The 19796-nt window shown below is 40.8% G+C and overlaps 1 pseudogene; it reads left to right on the top strand.

Annotated features, from left to right (window-relative positions):
- The first annotated feature begins 3268 nt into the window (after positions 1 to 3268).
- LOC114227870 (neurofilament light polypeptide-like) lies at positions 3269 to 6898 on the top strand (annotated as a pseudogene).
- Positions 6899 to 19796: the final 12898 nt, after the last annotated feature.

Below are 19796 nucleotides of genomic sequence, written 5' to 3'. Positions count from 1 at the left end.
ATGTGGGTGAACTCGGAGGATATTATTTTAAGTAAAATAAGGCACACACAAAAAGACAAAAATTACATGATATCACTTCTATGAGGAATCTAAAAATGTTGAACCTAGAGAAACAGAGTAGAATGATGGTTACAAGCAGCTGGGGAATGCTGGAAATGGGAAGATATTGGCCAAAGGATACAGATTTTCAATTTTTAGAGATAAATACATTTTAGAGATCTAATTTATAGCATGGACACTATAACTAATGATAGAGTATTATATACTTGAAATTTACTAACAGGTCAGATCTTAGATGTTCTAAACACACACGCTCACACACACACACACACACACACACACACACCATGGTAACTATGTGAGGTGACAGATATATTCACTAGCCTGATTGTGGTAATTACTACACAAGGTATATTTATATTAAAATACCACTTTGTAAACCTGAAATATATACAATATTTTGTTTCTTATCATACTTTAATAAATCTGGGGGGGAGTAAACCTGATCCCCAATTTTAAAAAAATAATAACAAAAATAAAACCTTACCAAATGTCTTCTGTTTAATAAAAACAAAATAAAGAAAGAAAATGCTCCTTCCCTTTTCCAGCAACAACAAAGAGATGTAGCGAGACTCATGACAATTGCAGATAGTTGCTAATTTTATGATAAATAGAAGAAAACACATTCGAGTAGGAAAGCCTCTATCAGGAACTATGATTGTCACCAGCATATCAGCCTCATGGAGCTCAAACTAGTCAAGCAAGAACACAATGGCTTCAGTCCATGAAACTTCACAGTCATTGTAAAACATTCAGAATTGAGAAAGTAAAATCTAGTGCCAAGGATGTACTGAACTGGGAAGCTTTCATTCTCTCTGAGTGCAATCATAAAAAGAACACTGCATTCAATTGGGCTGTGCTTTTGACTATCTTTGGAGTCCAAGCAATTCTTATTTAACAGCACATGCTGTAAGACTGTAGAACCTCAAATTTTGTTCGTAGACATAAATTTCACAAATAGAGCAAACCCACTGGTGAAGGCATTAATTTTTAAAATGTCTTATCACTTTAATTATATTTTTTCTTGGATGCTTTTGCATAATTCCTTTGTATCTGGAGTCCAAAAAGAGCCTTACAAAGTCTCTCTTACCCCTTGTCTGGGGGGGAAAAAAAATGATGTTCTAAAAGGCCCAAGTCATTATTTCACTCTTCAAAATTGCCAAGGGCACTAAATTACATCTTATCCTAGAGGCCTGGTGCACGAAATTCATGCATAGGGGTGGGGGGAGGGGTCCCTCAGCCCAGCCTGCACCCTTTCCAATCTGGGACATCCCTCTCGCAATCCAGGTCCGCTGGCTCCTAACCGCTCACCTGCCTGCCTGCCTGATCACCCCTAACTCCTCTGCCTGCCTGCCTGACCACCCCTAACTGCTCCCCTGCCGACCTGATGGCCCCTAACTGCTCTCCTGCTGGCCTGATTGCCCTTAACCGCCTCTGCCTCGGCCTCCACACCTGGGACCTGGGCTTCTCTCTCTCTGGCTGGTTGCAGGTACCTGGGACCTGGGCCAGCTTCGCCTGGGTTAGCTGCAGCCACAGGTGCCCGGAACAATGAGTGGCTTCTCCCGGGCCGGCTGCAGGCACCCGGGACTGGAGGTGGCTTTGCCTGAGCCTGGCTTTGTCAGGAAGGACATCTGGAAGGTTGTCTGGAAGACATCAGGTCTAATTAACATATTACCCTTTTATTGGTATCCCATCTAATAAAAGAGTAATATGCAAATTAACCACCACTCCACTACACCCACAAGCCACGTCCACCAGCCAATCAGGAGAGAGTATGCAAATTAACCCAACCAAGATGGCTGTGGCCACGGAGCAAGCAGGAGGCTTAGCTCTGCTCATGCTACAAAGTTTCAATTATAGAAGATAAATAAATCCCAGATACCAGGGCCTCCTCTTGGGTCACCAGGGGGTGTGGCCAGCCTGAAAACCACCACAGGCCCCTTGCCCAGGCTGCTCCACGCCCCAAGGGAACTCCCACCCTGATCCGGGACACCCTTCAGGGCAAACCAGCCAGCCCCCAACCATGCACCAGGCCTCTATCCTATCTAATAAAAGAGTAATATGCAAATTGACTGTCACTCCAACACATAAGATGGATGCCCCCATGTGGTCAAAGATGGCTGCCCCCATGTGGACACAAGATGGCTGCCACAAGATGGCCAACAGGGGAGGGCAGTTGGGAGAGACAAGGCCTGCAAGGGAGGGCAGTTGTGGGCAGTCAGGCCAGCAGGGGAGGACAGTTGGGAGGGAATAGGCCTGCAAGGGAGGGCAGGGGAGGGCAGTTAGACATCAATCAGGCTGGCAGGGGAGTGGTTAGGGGGTGATCAGGCTGGTAGGCAGAAGCAGTTAGGGGCAATCAGGAAGGCAGGCAGGTGAGCAGTTGGGAGCCAACAGTCTTGGATTGTGAGAGGGATGTCCAACTGCCTGGATCAGGCCTAAACGGGCAGTCAGACATCTTTCAAGGAGTCCCAGATTGGAGATGGTGCAGGCTGGGCTGAGGGACACACACCCCCTCCATGCACGAATTTCATGTACCGGGCCTCTGGTTGATTTATAAGCTAGGATACTGGAACAATCTTTATTTTATTTTTTAAAGAATTGTGAATAAAATCCATCTATGTCAATTGTCAACTTTCTATGCGTCTTTTCTCCCAGAAGAAACTGCGTAGAGGTGGGACTTAGTCAAGCTTCACGCTTCCACAGTTCTCATATAAGCCAGCCCGACTTTGTGAAACTCACCTTGATCTTATATTGGAATTCTTACGAGGCAGTGTTGAGCATTTCAGTGCAATTTTTTTTTATGGTTTGCTCATGCTAAGATGATTTACTTTACACCTGTATAGGAATACTCAAGGGAAAGGTCATAGTATACAGAAAATACATAAAAATACTAAGGCAATTATAAACTCTAGAGAAAAAAAAATTATAAGAAAGTAAATATACTTATATCATATTTTATATCTCAGTTTGAATAATTTTAACATAATCATAATAACTTATTGGGAAACAGAAGAAAGATAAAGTATGCATGTATGCATATAGATGAAAGAGAGTGGAAGAGGTAAATTTCCATCTCTATAAAAGAAAGACAAGAATTAATAGTTAAATATAAAATCATGAAATAGTAGTATAAGCCTATTATTTTTTGTGATATGTATTTTTAATTGTTGACACTATTACAAACAAATAGTAAATAAATGAAGCATAAATGGCAAATGAGAGGGTATAGAGTGATCATTGCTTATTGTTTGGAATAAATGATATACAGTGTATTAAATATTAATGTAAAGATTGAATTCTTTTTTTTCTAAGATTTGTCCAATGGAATTATGTTAATCCTATCCAGAGGCAAACATCTTATATTTGTATTAAGTGTTGTACTCAATAGTGCTTTCAAGTACACATTATCTCATTTGATAATGGAATAAAAACCAAGTGAGAGAAACAGTGGTTTCCAGTTTATAGAGAAGGACAGTGGGGCTTAGAAAGAGTAAAGCCCAAGTTCATAGATGTTGGAGCAGAACTGCAAATTTCAAAATCCATCCTTCTGCCTTTTCACATTAGAATTCTAATTGTCACAGAGGAAGGAAAATCATTAGATAACAATGCAAAATAAGCGAATCTTTTCTATAGCCATGTTCATACCGTGGCCTTTAGGCAACTAACAAAAAGAAATAGGCAGAGAAGGGTGACATAGAGCAGAGTGAGTTCATGATCAAAGTCTCAGCGATGTCTGCTCAGAGTGAGATTTACTGCTTTCTCAAGGGGAAGCCAGGTTGGTACTTCATGCCTGCAGAAAAGAACTCCTGACATGGAGAGATGCTGCTCATTTTGCTCTTAGTCCTCCAACTCCAACCATAACCACAAGAGTAAAGTGGCCACCGATGAGAATGAGGTCACTTTTCACATAAAATTGGATTAAGGAGTCTTGCTTCCCTCCTTAAAGTACTCCTTGGGAAAAAATGCACACTTTCCTGTTGAGGATCTTACAAATTATTGCTTTTAATGGATCTTGTACCATAAAGTGCACTGTGCTTGAACTCCAAACTTGTGCCATGCCTTGGTGAGTATTTTATGAATTGTAAAATTGAAAAGTAAGTTAAGATGCAAAAGTGGCTGCTGGCTCTTCCATCTGATAAATCTTATTTGGGATTAGAATATAATATTCCCTTTAAGACCTCTTTTTTTTTTAATGGAGTTTAACTGAATACCAATAAAAAATTTAAAAATTCTATCCTGTATCTTTGCTTCTTCATTGTTAGCTATATATATATATATATATATATATATATATATATATATATATATGTTATATATATATAAGTTAGCTGTGCAAATTTCCTTTCTTCTAAATGATTTCAGTTTTTCTGAAAATGTCAGCATCAGATTTCACTGTTTTCTAATTTTCACACATTGCACCATGACTGATAATGTGCTTATAGATATATACTAAAATAGATGTTAACCTGCCTGGCCAATGTGGTTGAGGGCAGGCCATGCACCAAGAAGTCAGCGGTTTGATTCCTGATCAAGGCACATGCTCTGGTTGTGGGCTCAATCCTCAGTAGGGGGTGAGCAGGAGGCAGCTGATTAATGATTCTCTCATGGATGTTTCTATCTCTCCCTCTCACTCCTTCTCTCTCTTTAAAATCAATAAAAACATATTTAAGAAATAAAATAGATGTTAACCAGTAGAGGACCAACTTCTGGAGTGGAAGAGTAAGGGCCTTGATGAACTCTCCTTCTAAAACAAAACAAAACTAAACAAAAGACAAGCAAAATAACTAAAATCAATCCTTTCAGACCTCTGGCAATTAACCAAAGTACCAGAATGAGCTGAAAACTGTTCATACAAAAGAAATTACTAAACTTTGGTAAGACAGCAGGGTCTGTGATGCTTAAAGTTAGGACTATTCTCATCTTTCACTTCCTCCCCAGCTTAGTGGCATAGCAGGCAAAAGCCAGCAGCACCTCAGAGAATGGAAAGTTTGCACTGCTTTGGAGCTTCATTAATAACATTATACCCTGTGCAGAGCCAATATTTGTCTGAAATATTAGCTCCCTGCAATATTTCTATGCTTAGATGGCTATCTGAATATCTCAGAGCAGCTCAGTGGTTGCTGGAGGAATCTAATACAAGAGTTGTTACAAACAACTCTATTTGTAACAAACAAACAAACAAACAAACACCAGGAATGTAAAGAAACAGGAAAGTGAGTCTGCATACAACAGAAAATGTCCTGGAGGGGGAAATGATTTTGGACTTAGACAAAGACTTTACATAAGCTATTATAATTATTCAGAGAACAATAAAGAATTAAAAGAAAGTATGAAAATGGTACTGGCCACGATAAGTGCATCTACACTAATAAAAGAGAAAGATGCTAATTGACCATACCGCTGCTATGCCCACAAGCCAATCAGGAGTGATATGCAAATTAACCCAACAAAGTTGGTGGGCAAAGTTGCATACTCAGGTGGGGCGGACAGCACCAGACACTGCGTGCGGGGTCCAGGCCACGATCGGGGACTGGGCAGGCAGGGGTGGTCAGCGTCTTCGGGATCACTGTCTGCCCCTGGGCCGTCTGCGGACACCAGTGGAGCAGGCCCGGGTTGAACATTTTAATGAAAATGGGATGCCTGTGCCCCACCCCACTGCGCCCCATCCCTGGCGAAGAGAGGGCAGTGGGCAGTTAGGAGGCACCAGGGCTCAGAAAGGACTGGGAGCAACCTGAAGGCACGCTACCAGGAAGAGGTGCTGAACCATGAGGACACTGAGGGCTGGCTGATGGAGGCGCACAAAGGTACAGACAAGGTGGCTCTCGCCGGCGCTGAGCTGGAAAAGTGCATCAACAGCCTGATGGATGAAATCGCCTTTCTGAAGAAGGTGCATGAAGAGGAGATCGCCGAGCTGCAGGTGCAGATCCAGTATGCTCAGATCTCTATGGAGATGGACGTGTTCTCCAAGTCCGACCTCTCTGCTGCACTCAAGGACATCCGCGCCCAGTAGGAGAAGCTGGCTGCCAAGAACATGCAGAATGCCGAAGAATGGTACAAGAGCCACTTCACTGTGCTGACCGAGAGCACTGCCAAGAACACCTACGTGGTGCGTGCTGCCAAGGAAGAGGTGTCTGAGAGCCGCCGCCTGCTCAAGGCCAAGACCCTGGAGATGGAAGCAAGCCGGGGCATGAACAAAGCGCTGGGAAAGCAGCTGCAAGAGCTGGAGGATAAGCAGAACACCGATGTTAGTGCTATGCAGGACACAATCAACAAATTAGAAAATGAGTTGAGAACTACAAAGAGTGAAATGGCATGATATTTAAAAGAATACCAGGACCTCCTCAATGTGAAGATGGCTTTGGACATTGACATTGCAGCTTACAGGAAACTCTTGGAAGGTGAGGAGACCTGGCTCAGTTTCACCAGCGTGGGAAGCATAGCCAGCAGCTACTCCCAGAGTTCCCAGGTCTTTGGTCCATCTGCCTACGGTGGTTTACAGACCAGCTCCTACTTGATGTCTCCTTGCTCCTTCCCTTCTTAATACACCAGCCACGTCCAGGAGAAGCAGATCGAGGTGGAGGAGACCATTGAGGCTGCAAAAGCCGAGGAAGCTAAGGATGAACTCCCCTCTGAAGGAGAAGCTGAAGAGGAGGAGAAGGAGAAGGAAGTGGCTGAGGAAGAGGAAGGAGAGGAAGAGGAAGAAGGTGCCAAGGAATAATTTGAGGATACAAAGGAAGAAGAAGGAGGTGAAGGTGAAGGAGAAGATGCCCAAGAAGCTGAGGATGAGAAGAAAGATGAAGGTGCTGGGGAGGAGCAAGCAACCAAGAAGAAAGATTGAGCCCCCCCTTTCCTTAATTATTTCAGGAATAATCCTCCTGAAACCAGGTCAACCCTGTCACCAACCAAGCAGTTGAGTTCCTGATACTATATGAATTAAGAAGTCAATATATATAACATTTTGAGGTGACTCGGGTTGGACATTAAATGTTGTGCTATGACTTTTCTCCTTATGCAGGGTATCTGTTTGCTTGCAGAGTGGCTTCCTGGCTTGCTGCCAGCCTGTGCATGTCCACGCTTATGAGTTCAGGATCTATGACAATGTGAATAATTCAGATGTTTACAATAAAAACACATGAATACATGAATTCACTGATGTTAATGTTAAACTTCATGGAAAAAATAGTCTTTTGAATCTTTGGTGGTTAGAAATTAAAGACCTCAACTCATATGCAATAAAAGTTATACTGAATGATAAAAAAAAAAATACATTAGGGGCCAGGAAATGGTCAAAGAACTGGGGAACCATTCTCAAATCAGGAAGGGAAGTCACAGGGTGTATATTATTTCTACAAATACAGTATTTCCTACTACTTACAGCATATACAATGTAATGTATTAGATGCCTTCCTATCGCATGAAGTACGTATTCTCATAGAGTAATACTGGTAGATATGTTATAGTTATGGTAGTATGTCATATCCTATCTATATTAATAAAATGGTAATATGCTAATTAGACCATGAGACCTTCCAGACGTCCTTCCAGACAAAGCCATGGTGGCGGGGCTGAGGCAGAGGCGGTTAGGGGTGATCAGGCCAAGAGGGGAGGGTAGTTGGGGGTGATCAGGCTGGTGGGGGGGGCAGTTGGGGGCAAGCAGGCCAGCAGAGGGGACCAGTTGGGGGTGAGCAAGCCAGCAGGGGGTTGAAGTTGGGGGCAAGCAGGCCAGCAGGCAGAGTGATTAGGGGTGATCAAGCAGGCAGGCAGGTGAGCAGTTAGGAGCCAGCAGTCCTGGATTGTGAGGGGATTGTCTGACTGCCGGTTTAGGCCTGATCCCACAGGGATCCCAGATTGGAGAGGATTCAGGCTGGGCCGAATTTGGTGCACCGGGCCACTAGTAGATATTATAAAAGGCTGTATAAAATTCAGTTTTGTTTGTAATTCTTTTCTTCTCTAATCATGTTTTGAAAGGCAACTGCAAACAATAAACATAAAACTTTGCTAGTGGGCTTATAATACAGAGTATCCCCCCAAAATGTATACATACACTTTGAGTAATTATAAAGGCAGTGTTTATTAAAATACATTTCACTTTCAAAATTGAGCTATCAACTATTAAAGTGTGTGTACATTTTCTGGGGGATACCCTATATATACAGATGTTCATTTGTACAAAAGACAGAGTAGGAAAGGGAGTATTTTAGAAGTTTTTGCATGTTATTGAAATTAAGTTAGTATTAATCAAGTAGATTGTTTTAAATTTAACTGTTTTAAACTAATTATAATTTCCAAAGCATATAATCTCAATTTTTTTTTTTGCTTATTTAGAGAAATACCATTGATATGTATGTATGTATGTATGAGCTTTTAAAACCACATATTCCATCTTGATCCAGCTCCTGTACCTACTACTAAAGCTCAACTTTGTAGAATTCAATAACATTAATGATATACCCAACATGTATGTGTATGTGTGTGCACAGTAGCCTGCAGCCAGGACTGTGCTGTGACTTATTTTCATTTTTAGACACAGAGATTTATGAACAACCACTTGCTTGGCATTTCTTGTGATAAAGAGTCAATATTCTTAGCTGCTGTAGCTAGAGATGAAGCCGTTCCATTTAACTAACCCACGTGGCTCAGTGAGGAATTTAGTGAAGTCCTTTTGGGCAACTCAGGATTGGCTTTAATAGATGTTATTAAAGAAATTCAGCAGATGAGAAAGTAGAGATGCAGTTAGGTTCACATTTACATCACTCAGTTTTAAATGCTGCTGTGTGCCAACCAAATAAAAGGGTGTGAGACTGGTTTATATTTTTCATATCTGGCTAAATGGAACATTAGTTCATCTTTATGGGTTTGAATGCTTCTCTGACTGTTTTCATGCTGCAGCTGAATTTGTGCTAAACCCTAGTCTTTATTTCTTTCTAGATGACAACACTTGCTTTAAAAATGGCCCTGTAACTAGAGCGTGCCCAGTGCCTCCCTCCTTGTCCTCCTCCTGGGACCCAGTGCATCTGAGGTAACATGCTTATATAGGTTTTATTCCTCTGCTGAAAATCTAGCAACCAGTTTTTAATACAATTAAAAGTCACATTATTTAAACTTTTAAAATTTAATTTTCTTAATACAAGTCTATACAAAGATACAGTACTAAATCATATTCTAACACCTAACTATGTAGTGGGCTTTAATATAATAATGTGAGATAATCTTAAATAGTGATATATATATATACACACACACAATATATATATATATATATATTAGAGGGACCCGGTGCACGAAATTTGTGCACAGGAGTGGGGGGTCCCTCAGCCCAACCTGCACCCTCTATAATCTGGGACCCCTCAGGGGATGTCCAACTGCTAATTTACGCCTGACATCCCTCTCACAATCTGGGACCTCTGCCTGATTCCCCTAACTGCCCTCCCCTGCTGACCTGGTCACCCCTAATCGCCTCTGCCTCAGCCCCTGCCACCGTGGCTTTGTCTGGAAGGACATCCGGATGGTTGTCTGGAAGACATCCAGTCTAATTAGCATATTACCCTTTTATTAGTATAGATCCGTGGTCGGCAAACTGCGGCTCGCAAGCCACATGAGGCTCTTTGGCCCCTTGAGTGTGGCTCTTCAACAAAATACCACTGCCTGGGCAAGTCTATTTTGAAGAAGTGGCATTAGAAGAAGTTTAAGTTTAAAAAATTAGGCTCTCAAAAGAAATTTCAATCATTGTACTGTTGCTATTTGGCTCTGTTGACTAATGAGTTTGCCAACCACTGGTATAGATGATCACCTGATACAACTAAAGATAAAATAATTCAGTGATCTAGTTTGAGGTTAATGAAATGGTTCTGAGACAAGCGCAGAGGATACTAAAATGTGTCCTTTTGTGTTGTATTACAGGTCAGTGAACCGTCGTTTACTGAGAACAGTTTATGTCTATGACACAGTGTTCCATGCTGTGGGAGTACATGAAAACTTCCCGTAGATTGTCTCCCATGTCTGTCCATGGCTGTATTTTATGAAAACAAACATTACACATATTACCTCTTTTAAAAAAATATATTTTATTGATATTTTACAGAGAGGAAGGGAGAGGAATAGAGAGTTAGAAACATCGCTGAGAGAGAAACATCGATCAGCTGCCTCCTGCACACCCCCTACTGGGGATGTGCCCACAACCAAGGTGCATGCCCTTGACCGGAATTGAACCTGGGACCCTTTAGTCCGCAGTTCGATGCTGTATCCACTGAGCCAAACTGGTTAGGGCACATATTACCTCTTGTCAATTCTTTTCATACATCTTTTAAATAGCCTGAATTTTTTAGTGTGCCTCAAATCCCCTAGTATTATTGTCAGTGGATATTGAATACTTTATGGATAACTCAAATTCAATATGCTCAAAGTTTACATAATTGTTTCTCATGTCCAAATTGATGTCCCAGAATCCATTTGAAACCTCTTCTTTAAAAATTCTAAAACCTCTCAGTATCAAAAATGTACCTATGTCAGAAGTTTTTCAGAGAAATAGGATATGTGTGTGTGTGTGTGTGTGTGTGTGTGTGTATTTCACTCAACCGATCTATCTACCTATATACATATTTCATAGAGGTATTATATCGAGATATTACTTTACCATAAGGAATAGGCTCATGCGATTATAGAGGCTGATAAGTCCAAAGAGCTAAATACCAAGGAGAGCCAATAGTTTCAGTTTCAGTCCGAAAGCTGGCAGGCTTAAGATCCAAGAAGAGCCTGTTTTTATTTGAGTCTAAGTGCCCAGCTCAGCCAGGCTCAAGAAGTTCCCTCTTAGCATTTTTATTCTATTCATGTCTTCAGTTGATTGTATGAGGACCACCCACATTAGGGAAGGCAATCTGCTTTACTCCGTCTATCAAGTCAAACATTAATCTCATTTAAAAACATCCTCACAGACTCACCCAGAATATGCTTGATCAAATATCTGGGCACCCCCATCGTTCAGTCAAGTTTACACTAAAAATTAACTATTATAAGGACCATATGTCGTTTATTGCTAGTGAAAAAGTTTGTCATTTTGATCTGCACATTAAGTGGCCCATGATCCCCAGAGCTAATAACATCTCATTATCTAAAGCATTTATTAGAGAAATTCAGGAAGACAGAAGTCTAAAAAATGGAAAGGAATATCTAGTGTGTGGCTAACATCCACTCTGTGGGTCTAGAATACTGACTTTTGCTAATGGAGAGTTAAGAATCTTTTTCTTTAGCTGTTTCCAAACCTGTGTAATGTACTTTATATCATCAATGTACCTTGAAAGAGAACATTTTGTACAACAGGAGAACATTTTCCAGTCTCTTGACATCATCTGAATCTTTGAGTCTTAGATAATTTTAGGGTGAAATCTCCCTTCTACATTCATTTCTGAATTGAGAATACACAGCAGTCTCTAGACTACCTTGACCCATGGTGTTTTGCCTGGCAGATTTTTTTTTTTTTAGTTAATGTAGTAGTGACTAATGTTCTGATAGTCAATACCACCAGTCCTTTAACTTTAAAGGAAGTTCCAGCAGAGCTCTTTTGTCAACATAGACTATCAATATTACTTATATGCTTATATTACTTACAAGTTGTTAAAGCTTTATATTCCTATACCAACAACATAAACAGTAAATAGTGGAGTAACATATTGCCTTTTCCAGAGAATGTTTGCATTTTATGTGAGTTCTCAAAATTTAGTCCATTGTTTTCTCAAAGCATGTTCCTAAGGGCACAAAATAATTCTTTGTAACATGATTTCCTAGACAAAACTTTTGGAAAATACTGCAGACTACTTGTTCTCTTGGAGGTTCAAAAACATGTGTGCCTGGCCCTTGTGGCTAAGTTGGTTGAGCATCGTCCCATGAATCAGGAGGTCACGGTCCAATTCCCAGTCAGGATACGTGCCCAGATTATGGGATCCATCCCCAGGAAGGGCTATGGAGGAGGCAGCTATTCAATGTTTCTATCTTTCTCTCCCTTTCCTTTCCTCTTTCTGAAATCAACAAAAACATATTTAAAAAACCACAAAAACAAGTGTGCATTCTAAGTGCTCTGAGAAGGTCTGCAATAAAGAAGTTAATTCGTGCTTCCCAAACTTTATTGCATACTGAGGCTTTTTCATCTATGCTTCTTAATGTTGATTCCATTCATTAACATCATAATTAATATTTATTAAGCTTTTACTATATGTTAGATACCATCTGAAGTGTTTTATATAATTTCTAATTTTACTCTCATAACCATCTGAGGCATGTACTGTTATTATCATCATTTTATTGATGAGGTGATTGAAGGTCAGAGATGTTCTATACCTTGCCCAAGGTCCACCAGAGTAAGTAGTGGAAGACCAGGGTGTGAGCCTGTATTCATTTTATTTTGCTGCAGTAATGAATGACCACAAACTTAATGGTTTAAAATAACACAAGTTCATTATCTTACAGTTCTGTAGGTCAGAAGTCCAAAACAGGGCTAAGATCTCACTGGGCTAAGATCAAGGTGTGGGCAGGACTGCATTCCTACATTCTATAGGCTCTAGGGAGGGAATGTTTCCAGTTCATTTGGGCATTGTTAGAATTCAGATTCATACATGTGTAGGACTGAAGTCTCCATTTCCTTGCTGGCTTTCAGCTGGAGGCCTTCCTTCCTTACTATACACCTCTTTCTGGTCTTTGCACATTGCTCCCTACATTACCAACACGAAAGCATGACATTTTTCTCATTTTGCCATCTTTCTTGTCCACTTTTCTGTCTTCCTCTTCTACTTAACATGAGATATACTCTTAATAAATTTTTAAGTATACAATATGGTAGTGTTGACTATAGGCATGATACTGTGTAGCAGATTTCTAGAACTTATTCATCTTGTGTAACTGGAATTTCCCCCCAGGCCCTGGCAACCACCATTCCACTCTCTGCTTCTATGAGATTGACTCTTTTAGATATTTCATTTAAGTAGAATAATATAGTTTGTGTTCTGTGACTGACTTATTTCACTTTAAACAAGGACCTTAAAGTTTATCCATGTTGTCATATATTGCAGGATTTCCATCTTTTTAGACAGTGATATTCTACTATATGTGAACTCACATGATTAAATTGGGGTCACCCAGATAATCCAAAATGATCTCTCGCATTTCAAGATCCTTGACTTTGATCACATCTGCAATGTCCCTTTTGCCATGCAAAATAAGGTTTATCACAGATTCCAGTGATTACCACAGACTTCTTTAGGGGGACGGTTATTCTGCCATCCACAGAGTCCGCTTGCTTGACTTCAAGGCCATGTGGTTATCCACCATGATCTTCTGTTGTTTTAAGAATATCCTATACAACATAGAACGTTGGGAAATATTTTTTTCTAGTTCAAAATAGCAACACAAGTAGTAAAAATGTTCACCTGGGGCTTGTCTGAGGAACAGCTAGTTGGGTTTCCAGGTGTCAACACACAAAAGTGGCTGCAAAATGCTCATTTGGGGGAGAGCAAATGCATCAAGCGCAGCACGATTCAAGAAACTCCAAACCAACTTATTTCTCAGACCTTGAGAAAATCAGTGAGAAAGAGAAAGTGTACCTTTAAATATGATTTCTCTGGCTATATCCCCCTGATAAAGTGCCCTGTAACTCCATGAAAGCCCATTTTGTTTACAGATGATTTGTTTCTAAAACTCACTGCAGTGATTTAAACCATGGGAAGCAAAATTGCTTCATGTATTTCTTATATGACTCTAGCTTTGGTTTTAACATTTCCGGCTTTAGTAAAGCCACATACTTGAACATTTTTACAGGGATCTTTTTCTCTCCCATACTCAGCATTGCTTTTGGGATAGTTTTTGAAATGGCAAGTAGCATATAGCTGAACACATATGCTGGCCTGGCTACAAAATACAGTCCTTGCCAGATGTTCAGTATGTGCTTTGTTATGTGAGAAACTCATTTGTTGGGTGCCCTATTGTATCTTCAATATTTTCACCCAGCGTTTGTTTTAATTTGAGAAAAAATAGTGGTTAGAGTAGTTATCAACCTGGAGTAGAGTGGCTTTTTTCCCCCTCTGGATTTCATATTTTTGTTTTCTAAAATTAATCAGTTTATATCAAATATTTACTAGTACAACATCATCACACGGTATTGGTCACTGTGAGTGGGGCCATCCTTGGTTAAACATCCCTCATCACTCTAGAATGGTTCCTCTTGACTGTATTCCAGTCATAGTTTAGTCCAATCATTGTTTTGTAAATATTTTCTCTTAGTCTGCGGCTTGCTTTTTATTTTATTAGGAGTTCCTTTTTCAGAGAAAAAGTTTTAAAATTTTATAAAAAAATAAATAACAGGCTGACTACTTTGAACTTGTTACTATGTGGACATATTTTGAGCACTTCTAATAAGACTGGATTTCTCTTCAGCCTTCTCCTGCATTCTTGCATTTTAGCTGCTTATAACATTTCTGCCAAACAGACACCATTTCGTTTTAGAAAAGAGGAAACGGATGCCCTAGAGATCCAGTGAATTGCCTTTTCCTTGGCTTTCATTGTTACTTTGCAAAATCAATAATATATATAATAAAAGGCTAATATGCAAATAGATGGAACGGCGGTAACAACCAGGAACAACCAACCAACCAGTCGCTATGACATGTGCTGACCACCAAGGGGCGTGTGCAGAACATGGCGGGCATTGGCCATGGTGGGATGGTGGAGCAGGTGAGCAGGGTTACCAGACCAAGGTGGGGAGCCAGTCGCTGTCATTGGGGTGAGCCTCTGGTGAATACTGAAAATTCTTTGCTCCCGCATGCTGTGGTCCTGCCTGGCACTCACACCCACCGCTGGTGCCAGAGCCACCACTCACACCCACTGCCAGTGCCGGCCCCACTCGCACCTGCAGTTGGCACCAGAGCCGCCATTTGCACCCACTGCCAGTGCCTGGCACCGGTCCTGATCACTCAGTGCCATCAGCAGACAAAAGTGGCAGATGCTGGCCCTGATTGCTCCTGAGGGCATCTCCACCTCTCACTGCTCCTGAGGGGCAATTGGGGCAGCAGCCACCACTTGCGCCCGCTGACAATGCTGGCCCCATTCGCACCCGCTGCTGGCACCGGCCCCAATCCTTCCACGCGGTCAGCGGGTGCGAGCGGGGCTGGAGCCATCAGAGCATGGGAGTGGCAGTGGCGGGAGCAGAGCTGCTAACAGACAGGGGACAGGGGGCCGCAGAGGGAGGGGCCAGGCAGGGGTGTGGAGGATGGGCCTAGACCTGCCCCTGTGCCTACCTCAGCCTTGTGGCCCACTGTTCCTTTCAAGGTGCACAAATTAGTGCACTGAGCCCCTAGTGTTATCAGATTTTGCCATTAATTTGTTAAAGAGGTATGACTATATTTGTGGAAGAGGGAGGCATTTAGGGCTTCATGAATGATTTTGTAGGTAGCATCCTCTACTTTTGAAAAATAATTCAGTCATAATCATAAGAAACCATTCCATGTAAAATCAATGAAGTTTCCCTTTGGAATATTTCAGTTTTTTTTAATAAAGACTCAGGGAATGGTGATGTGAATAGTATGTAATTACTTGCGCCTTGCTTATAATTTTATTTAGAATGATTTTCCTGCTGTGTAATCTTTAGCTACCTTATGAACTACCTTGCATTTCCCAAATTTTGCGATTGACATTCAAAAGGCAGTACAATTATATTCACTTATAGCAGAATAGTCACATAGCAGTAGAATCTTCCACAATTTGGCCAAAATAGTTAGATGTTTTCACACATTTTATTTATATTCTGACATTTATATTTTATTTTTGAGATAAATATGGTCTGCTATGCTTATTATTCAGCTTCATTCCTTCTCTTACTGACTGTGGTCCTCCAATACTTTGCCAATATTGATAGCTTAAAACCAACCTAATCTATCAGTAACTGTGTATAATGAGGTTTACCTGTCCAGTACACATCCTGGATTGATTAAGCTGGCTGTATCAATAGCTCCCTCTATGACTAAGTATCAAGTGCTTATCTGTGACTGGTTTCATTAGTCACTCAGTAAGAATCTAAAAAAAAAAAAAAAAAAAAAAAAAAAAAGGAAAGAAACAGAAAAAACTTAAAAGAGAAAAAAGGCTCAGATTTATTATCCAAGCTCTGATAGAATACTTGTAAGTAGCAGCCTCACTGTTTACCTCTCTCTGCACAAAGGACAATATAATTCTGTGAATTTGCTTTTTAAAATATGATGCTAGAGGACAAGTTGTAATATGTGGTATGTTTGAAATTGTAGACATAATAATGAGTTGTTCTGTCAAAATGTATTCTAATATCTAAACCAGCATAATAAATTATTTTCCTGAATTGGTTGTATGTTCATAGGCCTATGTCTACATTAGGTCACTGACTTAACCCTGAACTAGCAAAGGCCTGTCCGGGAAAAATTTACACATCCCATCTCTTGTTAAAAATAGTATCTAGGTAAACTTCTACTCATTTCAAAATGAACAAATAGAAATACCAGCATGGAAGCTATGGAAAACAGATTGCAAATGAAGAGAAAGAGTTTTTTAATACAGATGACTAAGAGGGAGAACACAGTTATAAAGTCAATTTATTTCCTCAACCAAAAGAAAATTTCAGGCCATTATTGTAAAGTCTCAAGAGCATAGGAATCATGGCCAACTTCTTTTCATGGAGTTAGTTCCTTCGTATTTTTTTAATCTCAGTTTACAAGTCATCTTCTCAAAGGGTATGGGCTTTTCTGACCTCTAAGTAAATTAAGTTAGCCCCTTTATTGTTGCTTTTGCAATTCATTCACTTCCTTTACAGTACTAATTATAATGTTAAATTATGTACTTGTTCTTTTAATTCACTGGCTCCTGAAACAGAACATAACTCCATAAAGGCAGTTACAGTATAACACCCAACAAATATTTTACCATAAATAACTGGTAAAATTTATTGAATACTTTGATTAAAAAACAAGACACAGGAAGTTGTGGGATACCTGGTTGACCAAGGAAAAAACAATAGCCAACAAAAATGTTAAAATAGAATTTTGTATCAGAAAGACCAAGTGATTTAGGCTTTAAAGATACACTTTTTTAATTTTTCTGTTTTGTTTTTCAAATCAAGAAATGATGCTGTATGGCTTATTCCAGAACAAAAAACATCATAGGAAATGTACCAGTTGATGGAACATTATGATTAACAGTATAGACTGTGATCCTATAAGGACCAGATTTGGTTATTTGAATCTACCATTATCAGGAGTAAAACAATATGTAAATACTTAGTGACTCTAAAATTTATTTTATTTATCTGTAAAGTGAACACAACATAAATTCTACTAAATAGAATTGCTTTTGAGGATTGATCATGAAATTTTATATAAATTAAACATTACCAAATAGGTAGAACACAGTAAATATATAAAATTTATCACAGTATGGGGCACATAATAAAACATTTATCATACATGAGCTATTAGTATTTTTTTTATGTTAAGTGAATAAACTAGACACTAAAATGAAACATAGCATGTGTACCATCATTGTACAAATATCTTTAAGAAATGACTAACCAGACTTACCAGTACCGTGAGTAAATAAGAATGCAAGATGGGCTAATAAGCCAATCTATTAGCTCATTATTATATTCTATAAGAAAATATATAATACTAGAGGCCCGGTGCACAAAATTTGTGCACTGGGAGGGCGGGGTCCCTCAGCCTGGCCTGCACCCTCTTGCAGTCCAGGACCTTGCTCCTTACTGCCCACCTGCTCGCTGCTCCTTGGTGTTGCTGTGGAGGTGGGAGAGGTCCCACCACCTCTGCTGTGCTCACCAGCCGTGAGCCGGCTTCTGGCTGAGCAGCGCTCACCCTGTGGGAGCTCACTGACCACCAGGGGGCAGTTCCTGCATTGAGTGTCTGCCCCCTGGTGGTCAGTGCACGTCATAGTAACCTGTCATTCTGCCCTTCCATTGATTTGCATATTAGGCTTTTATTATATAGGATAGTGGGACACTTAATATGTACTAAAAATAAAATGTCAACAGTCATCATTGTTAAAAACTTTATGAAAGTGAGAAATATTGGGAAACTTTCTGATCATTTAAAGAATATATTTGACTTTAAAAATTGTACTCATTCATTCAATTATTAATTTATACAACAAATACTTATTGAGTACCAATTATGCTAGTCAATATGGGCATTGTAATCAATAGAATAATCCCCCCCAAATGTTTATGTCCTAATTCCTTGAACCTATGAATATGTTACTTTATATCAAGAAGGAATATTAATGTTGCCGGTGGAATTAAGGTTGCTAATCAACTGATTTAAGATAAGGAGATTATCTTGGATTGACTAGATTTATTCTAATCACAAGGGTCCTTAAAAGTAAATAATTGAGGCTGAAAAAAGGTCAGAGTGAGAAGGCATCATCCCACTTAGAAGCTGGAAAAAGCAAATAAATCAATTTCCTTTAGAGCCCCCAGAAAGGAATAGAACCCTTGCCGATACTTTGATTTTAGCCCAGTGTGACCCTTGTCAGACACCAGACCTACAGAATTGTAAGATAATTAATCTGTGTTGTTTTATGCCACTAAAAGTGCGATAATTTGTTACACAACAATAAAATACTAATACAGGTATGACAATAGATGAAAAGAAGCATGAGTCCTGACCTAATAGAACTTACTGTCTGGTAGGAGGGTAACTAATCATCTAATAATAGACAAATATGCAAATTGACCATACCTCCGACACACCCACAAGCCATGCCCACAAGCCATGCCCACCATCCAATCAGAGTGAGTATGCAAATTAACCAAAACCAAGATGGCTACAGCCACAGAGAGCAAGGTTTCCTAGGTAACAGAGGAAGCCAAGCTTTCCGCCAGCCTTTGCAGGCCTAAGCCTCCACTCAAGCTACAAAGTTTCAATTATAGAAGGTAAACAAATTCAAACAAATGGCGGCAGAATGGAGCTTGAGAGAGCAGGCTAGGGTTGCCGCTGGCAACAGGGGAAGCAAAGCTTTCTGCACACCCTGGCCGGGCCCACCCGCTTAAGGCAACAAAGTTTCAATTATAATCCCAACACAAATGGCTGCGGGCCTCGGAGGGAGCCCCAGGCTTGGCTCTGCTCCAGGCTACAAAGTTTCAATTGTAGAAGGAAAATAAATTCCAGATACCAGGGCCTCCACTTGGGTTGCCAGGGGGCGTGGCCCACCTACAAACCACCACAGGCCCCTCGCTCAGGCCGCCCCACGCCCCAAGGGAACCCCACCCTGATCAGGGACACCCTTCAGGGCAAACCAGCTGGCCCCCACCCCTGTACCAGGCCTCTATCCTATCTAATAAAAGAGTACTATGCAGATTGATCATCACTGCAACACACAATATAGCTGCCCCCATGTGGTCAAAGATCCTGCCCCCATGTGGACACAAGATGGCCACTACAAGATGGCCAGCAGGAGAGGGCAGTTGGGAGGCACCCGGCCTGCAAGGGAGGGCAGTTGAGAAGGACCAGGCCTGCAAGGGAGGGCAGTTGGAGGTGATCAACCCTGTAGGAGAGGGCAGTTAGGGGTAACCAGGCCGGCAGAGGAGGGAAGTTGGGGGCAAACAGGCTGGCAGCAGAGTGGTTAGGGGGTGATCAGGCTGGCAGGCAGAAGCGGTTAGGGGCAATCAGAAAGGCAGGCAGGCAAGCAGTTGGGAGCCAGCAGACCTGGATTGTGAGAGGGATCGG

This window comes from Eptesicus fuscus, chromosome 16 (genome assembly GCF_027574615.1).
Source record: "Eptesicus fuscus isolate TK198812 chromosome 16, DD_ASM_mEF_20220401, whole genome shotgun sequence".
NCBI classification, from domain to species: domain Eukaryota; kingdom Metazoa; phylum Chordata; class Mammalia; order Chiroptera; family Vespertilionidae; genus Eptesicus; species Eptesicus fuscus.
Note: the sequence above shows the minus strand (reverse complement) of the source record. Positions and strands in the feature narration are given on the sequence as shown.